The sequence below is a fragment of the Arachis ipaensis genome, chromosome B09 (genome assembly GCF_000816755.2).
Source record: "Arachis ipaensis cultivar K30076 chromosome B09, Araip1.1, whole genome shotgun sequence".
Taxonomy (NCBI): domain Eukaryota; kingdom Viridiplantae; phylum Streptophyta; class Magnoliopsida; order Fabales; family Fabaceae; genus Arachis; species Arachis ipaensis.
Genome location: NC_029793.2, coordinates 21139514 through 21146691, shown reverse-complemented (window position 1 = coordinate 21146691; position 7178 = coordinate 21139514). Strand labels below are relative to the sequence as shown.

General features: G+C 32.3%; 1 pseudogene; it reads left to right on the top strand.

The window, feature by feature from the left end:
- On the top strand, window positions 2955-6772 carry LOC110266787 (annotated as a pseudogene).

The window sequence follows — 7178 nt, the reverse complement described above, 5'->3', positions numbered from 1 at the left end:
AACAAAATATTTATACAGTTATAATAAAAAATATTAATAATATGATTTGGATCTATTTAAAAAATAAAATCGATATAATTTATTGTGATTTAAATTATATCAGTCTAATTTTATTTTTCAATCACGTCAAATTTATTTTAAACGATTGTTATATATCGATTTTAAACAATTGTTGTATATCGGATAAAAATCTGTTAAAGACGTTAGATAACCTTGACATAGTATTAATAACTGAACTCATAATAAAAGAAAATTCTTTTGACAATTGGCACCTAGAATTAAGAGTGAAATCTACGATGCATGGAATACGGACATGGGATACGACACGGGATACGCTGACACGTGAATTTTAAAATCTTACATGACACGGGGACACGTATATATATATAAAATATAAAGTATTTTTTAGATAAATTATAATGATATTTTGATATTTTATCGATATTAAAATATAAAATAAAATTTTTAATTATTTTTAATGTCTTATTTTAATTATATCAAGTATTTAAAATATTTTTTATTTTAATAAATAATAATATATACTATATCTAAATTTATTTTAAAAATATATGTTAAGAATAAGACTAGACACGCGGACATGTGATGTTATTTAGGTGTGTCCAGGCGTATTTGGAGAAGAATTTTTTTTTATTAAGACACGATTGGACACAGCAGACACGCGTGTCGGACGAGTGTCGATAAGTGTCGTGTCCAAAATGCATCTGACACGCGGACGCGATAACTCAGCGAAATATCCATGCTTCATAGAGTGAAATTAATAACTCTTTTCAAATTCATAAATCCATTATTCTCAATATTTACGCTTTTAAATTTAGAATTGCAAGATCTCCTCCTCTCTCTAACCTAACCGATGCACTTTTTTAATTTAAAAAAATTATAATTTTATTTTATTAATATAATTTTAAGAAAACTAATACCATTTAAAATAATAATTCAATGCAATTCAACAAATAAAAATAAAGCATTAGTTTCAGATATCTTTTTTCCATAAATTACGCAGCAAATTCTTTTCATAACCTCAAAAGAAGGTAAAGACATAATTCAATGGGTGATGAATAGTGCAAAAACATATGATATTACATTAAAGTACATAATTGAATTTTGTCCGAATTTCATGAAATAGAGGCTAGTTTGGAGCCATTTATGGAAGCTAAATATTTTTCACAAGATCTTTTTTCTGTGTGAAAAATTTTTCATGGTAAGCTTCCTGTTATGCAAGATATCCAATCTGTAACTTATCCAATCTGCAAGTTAGTACCAGAATTTCTCATCCACCAGCGGTTCCTATCCACTCCACCAACTTATCCAATCTGCAAGTTAGCACCAGAATTACTCATGCACTATCTATTTTTCTGTGAAGACGCTAATCTAGTATGGAAGAAGAGTCATTTGACTTACCTCATTTCAGACCCTAGATGATCTGTATTTTTCGATTGGTGGAGGAATTTGGTATTACAAACTGAACTTTAGGGAACAAACTCTCATAGAGCTCGATTGGTTTTGATTATAGCTTGGAATATTTGAAAGGAGAGGTGTTAGCCAGTCTTCAAACATGTCCAGGAGCCTCCAAAAAAAGTGCTAGCAACATCGCTTAAGTTGAACCAAAATTTATCTATTTTACCTTATGCATAATGTCCTAGGATTTATTTCTCTATTTACTTTTCTATATTATTTTCTTCTTACAATTTTACCTGACCGTGAATATTTGGAAATTCTCTTTTTCTATTTCTCTTGTCCTGACTTTTGGATATTGTATTTATTTCTCTATTGAATAAAATACCACTATTATCTTTAAAAAAATAAATATAAATAAATAATAAAAAATAAAAATACTAAAGTAGTTGAAATAATAAATAAATGGGTAAGCTATTTTCAATATGTTTAGTGGTGAAAAGAATAATAGTGCCGAGAAAGTTACTAATTTAAAATTTAAAACTTGAATGGTTGTAAGTCATGAAATTCAATCTAAATAATAACAAAATATATCGATTTTTATTTTTTAAATAGATTCAAATCATATTATAAATGTAACACTCTATCACACAAAATCTTACGTTTAAATTGTAAAGAAGAATGACGAGGTATTACGACTTTTAAAAGAAAAAGACATATATAAATATAGGCCACGGATTTCTTACTCCTAATTTTATATAGGAGTATGATTCACCATCAGTAAAATATTTACAAAATAAATCCCGTTTCTTTATTTTTGAAAGAATTAATAATTAAACATTTGCCCTCTGCATTTTTTTGTTTTACACATTCTTCCTGTTTCTTTTAATCTGAGGAGGAGAGTCCAAAGCTCTGCTAGGGCTTTTGCCCCTCTGCATCCCATCAACGTCGCTCGTTCCTTGGTCCTCCCCCTCCGCGGTAGCTCGCTCTCTGATCCTCTCTCTGCGTCATGGTCGTTCTCTAATCCTCTCCATTCGCGGGATTGCTCGTTCTTCCCTGTATCGTGTTTGTTCTCTGATTGTCGACGCTGCAACAAGCTGCCGCCGCCGCCGCTACACTCGGGTCCACCACTTCATTGTTTTCTGTCGCCTGCCTCTCTGTTCCTCTTCTTCACCAGCGACTCTGATCTCTGTCCTTCTCCCTCCACCTTTCCCTCTGCGACCTATTAAGGTTCCATTTTGTTTTTATTTTTATTGTACTTTATTTTCTTATCTATCAAAAAATTTTATGTGAATTTGAAAGTTCTTTATTTGCCAGAGTATTGAATATTGTTTTGATTTCAAAAGAATTTGATAATAAACCAATAAAAAGTTTCAAAATGGATTAGGAGTCCTTGATTATACTTGAATGATTGAATTTGATTGTTGTGATTTGGTTGGTAGTAACTCTTTTGATTTCTAACTGAATAAGGCTCCTACTTTTTTGTGGAAGTAGGATAATGATTTTGAAGAACTAAAATACAATACATAGTGTCTTGTATGATGGGGACATTTGGGTTAGTATGAGTTAACCAAACATTTTCCTTTATCAGTTAGTTTCACTTTCTATACTCAAATATTTCAGGCTTTAAAGTTCATATTCTCTTTTCTTATTCTGTAGTTATGTTGCACCGGAGTATGCATGCATTGGAATGCTGACTAAGAAGAGTGATGTTTATAGCTTTGGGATATTTATTATGGAAATAATTACCGGAAGAAGTCCCGTTGATTATAGTAAATCCCAAGGAGAGGTTAGAGGCTATAACCAATAATAGTATACAGTTTTGGTTTTAATCTTATTACACTGTTCTATGCTGATTATTTTCTCTCTTTTTTTGTTTTTCTAACTAGAATTTGGTATATTTGCAGGTTAATTTAATTGAGTGGTTGAAAGCTATGGTTGGCAGTAGAAAATCAGAGGAACTCATTGATCCGAAACTTCCTGAAAAGTCGTCTTCAGAGGCTCTTAAGCTTTGCTCTGTTGGTTGCTCTTAAATGTGTTGATCCAGATGCCACAAAGAAACCTAAAATCGGACACATAATCCACATGCTTGAGACCGACGAGATCCTATTCGGTGATGTATGTTCTTTTCCTTTCTTGAACTCTGTATTATACATAACTGAAGAGCAAAAGTAAGATGATTCAGCATTGCTATAATCTGATTCTCATTTATCACTATTTTATCATTCTTTCTTGTAGGAACGGAGGACTGGAGGGGAATCGTTGCGATCCTGTGGCAATTATCATCATGAGCAAAAAGGCTCTAGCAGGGATAGAAAGCGAATAGGTGGAAAGATCAATGATCGAAGTGAAGATGATAATAGCAGTAAAAATCTTGTCCATCCCACTAGGTTGAGATGATAGTTGTTAAATGGTAAATGTAGCTATGTATTTATTATTTTTTGTTTTAGTAGTTTGTCTATATTAATTTCTACCTCAATCTGGACAACATGCAATGAGTGTATTTTTGCTGCATAATTTTCCCTCCCACCACAATTTGGGATTCATTGTATACTCATTCATTATTACTAAAAATCAAAATTTTGATATTGTCCTTCTAATTTATAAGACAAAAGTAGCTCAAGTGTTTTATAAAAAGTAATAATATTTTCAGGTTGCTCAAACTGTAGTATTAAACTACCGTTGTCTCATTCTGGTCCCATCATAACTTATGGCCCCATCATAAATTAAGTGCTTGTCATTTTGTGAGTGTAGTTATGAGCACTAAACCTCCCAATGTGAGAGATAAAAAAAAAACCCATGGCAATGTAAAAATTTTCACTATTTTTCAAATCAAAGCTACAAACAAGTCTCAAAAGTCAAAACTTACAAGCACTACTAAGCATATATACAGAATTCTTGTACAAGAACATAAACACATAAAGTAATTGGTGAAATCAATGATACAATAGATGGCCGTTGCTTATGAACTTTTTGGCTAGAGAGCTCGGATTGCAATCACACCTCAAAGTTGAAGGACTATGAGTGAAGAACTCCAGGTAAACCAGAAAAGAATTTAACCATCCGATCATTCATTCGTTCAGGTTAATACACTAATTGTGATGTAGAGGGACTCTGCAAAAAGTGTTTGCTTGGGCCTCACACAAAGGAAAATGATCGTAACCTGCTTGATAAATACACAATGATGTATTCCTTTTTAGCTTCAAAAGCATAACCGAAAGGGACAAATTTAGCTTGAGAAAAGATTGACACAAAATAATAATACCACAATGCAAAATTTTACAAAAGTACTTACATGCTTACCAAGTTGCAACTGCTACAGAAGCTACCTAATGCACATTTTAATGGTTGAATCCAGAAAGAAAGTAGATCCTCGACTATAGCAATTATCTATTTCTTGATGCTCCTGGAAAATCTATTTGAGTTGGTATTTATATGAAATAATATGAGATAGTGCAGCTTCAAAGGGGGAAAAACTAAAAATCTATTTATAAGTGATTTGCAAGTTTTGAAAAGGATGATAACTTTCTAAGGGGGAAAAAACTAAAAATATAACTAAACTTATACATCCTCAATCAGAGGCTTCAAAACTCAAGAAAGGGAGCAAATTGAGTTTATAGAACTTCTAAGATCATTCCTACTACCGAGTACCAATGCATATCCTATGGTGCATGGAATATAAGTGATAGTTCGAAGAGTTACTTACAGAATGTTGAATATGGATAATCATGATAGTAAGTACACTTCCTTCCTTCATCTTCTCTATAAGGAGGTGAAAGAATGTCTAGCACAGCACAAGGTGTTATTGCTGTGAAACAGTGCAGATTTTCACCATGCTTTGGATATAAAATTGATGTCTCGCATGGTGCAGTCATGACCTTGTCAACAGCTAGCTTAGCCAGTCTAACTACAACAACGATAAATTACAACAAAATCATGTTAAAACATGGATGCAGAACAGCAAGTTTTATAAGCCACTAAATATGATATCATATTAAGGACTATTAAGAGTACATGTTGGGAAGATGTATCATTACTCAGTGCTTTTTATATTTACATGCTCTCATACAAAAGTGTGGGACAAGACGAAAATGTGTTACAGCGACAAATTAGCAAAAAAAAAAAATTATTGTTCATAAGATTGAGAGTGCAATTCAACTTTGACCTGTTGATTTTACGTTTATTGTATTTTTGCTTTTATGGAAGAATTGTTGGTTTTTTTTAATTGATCTGCATATATTTTATACTAAAGGCTTCCTCTTACTGAGTATATCAAAAAAGGAAATTGGAATAAGTATGAATATGGTAGTGTTCTATTACATATAAGTGGCAATTATCTGCCTTTGATTTTGCTACTAATCGAAATTCTTTGTTCCTTTAATTGATTATATCACAAGTAGCAAGAAGAAAAAGAGAGGTCAACGACAGTTGGACCTGATAAAAGTGGCAGAGGGCTCCATCAATTTAGTATGAAAGGTTTTTTATTTATCCTCTTTGATTGATTTGTTCTTCAACAAATTGATTCCAATTAACAATAACCTAGCAATTAAATCAAAATATTTCTGAAGTTTAAAATAACAAGTTTTACAAAATACATCATGAGGTAAAATCAATCAAATCTCTTTCCTTAGTCATCTTTATTTTATTTTATTTTACCCAGTAAATCAGCATAATTGGAAACATTATTGACTTCCTAATGATACAATCTCTGAAATTTACTCCTAATCCAATGAGTTCCCTCATGCAAGACACCATGTATTGTATTTTAGTTTTTTCCAATCATTACCCTACTTCCACAATAGAAGTTAAACTTCAAACAACAAAAAAGTAGGAACCTTATTCAATTAGAAATCAAAAGAGTTACTACCAACCAAATCACAACAATCAAATTCAATCATTCAAGCATAATCAAGGACTCCTAATCTATTTTGAAACTTTTCACTAGTTTATTGTCAAATTCTTTTGAAATCAAAACAACATTCAATACTCTGGAAAACGAAGAACATTCAAATTCACATAAAATTTTCATAGAAAAGAAAATAAAGTATAATAAAAATAAAAAAATGAAACCTTAAAGGAGTAGGTCGCAGAGACAGAGGTGGAGGGAGAAGGACAGAGATCAGAGTCGCTGGTGAAGAAGAGGAACAGAGAGGCGATAGAAAACAATGAAGTGGTGGACCCGAGTGTAGCGGCGGCGGCGGCAGCGTGTTGCGGCGTTGATGATCAGAGAACAAGCACCATACAGGGGAGAACGAGCAATTCCGCAGATGGAGAGGATCAGAGAACGACCACGGCGCAGGGAGAGGATCAGAGAGCGAGCTACCGTGGAAGGGGAGGAATAAGGAGCGAGCAACGTTGATGGGAAGAAGAGAGAAAGGCAAAAGCCCTAGCAGGACTCTCTAGTCTTTGAAATTCAGATTAAAGAAATTGGAAAAATGTGTAAAACAAAAAAAAGTTGAGGGCAAATATTTAATTATTAATTCTTTCAAAAATAAAAGAAATGGGGTTTGTTTTGTAAATATTTTAGTGGTGGTGAATCATACTCCTATACAAAATTAGGAGTAAGAAATCCGTGGCCATAAATATAATTAAAGAAAATCATAACTAGGAGTTTTGAAAAAGAAGTTAAGCCAAAAACAGAAGATCGCATCACTCATGTCCGGTTAAGCGTAAAACGGATCAACAAGATAGGACGAAAAGGATAAACTATATACATAAAGATCAAAGTTTAATAAAGAATTAATTATATTTTAGCCACTATGGAT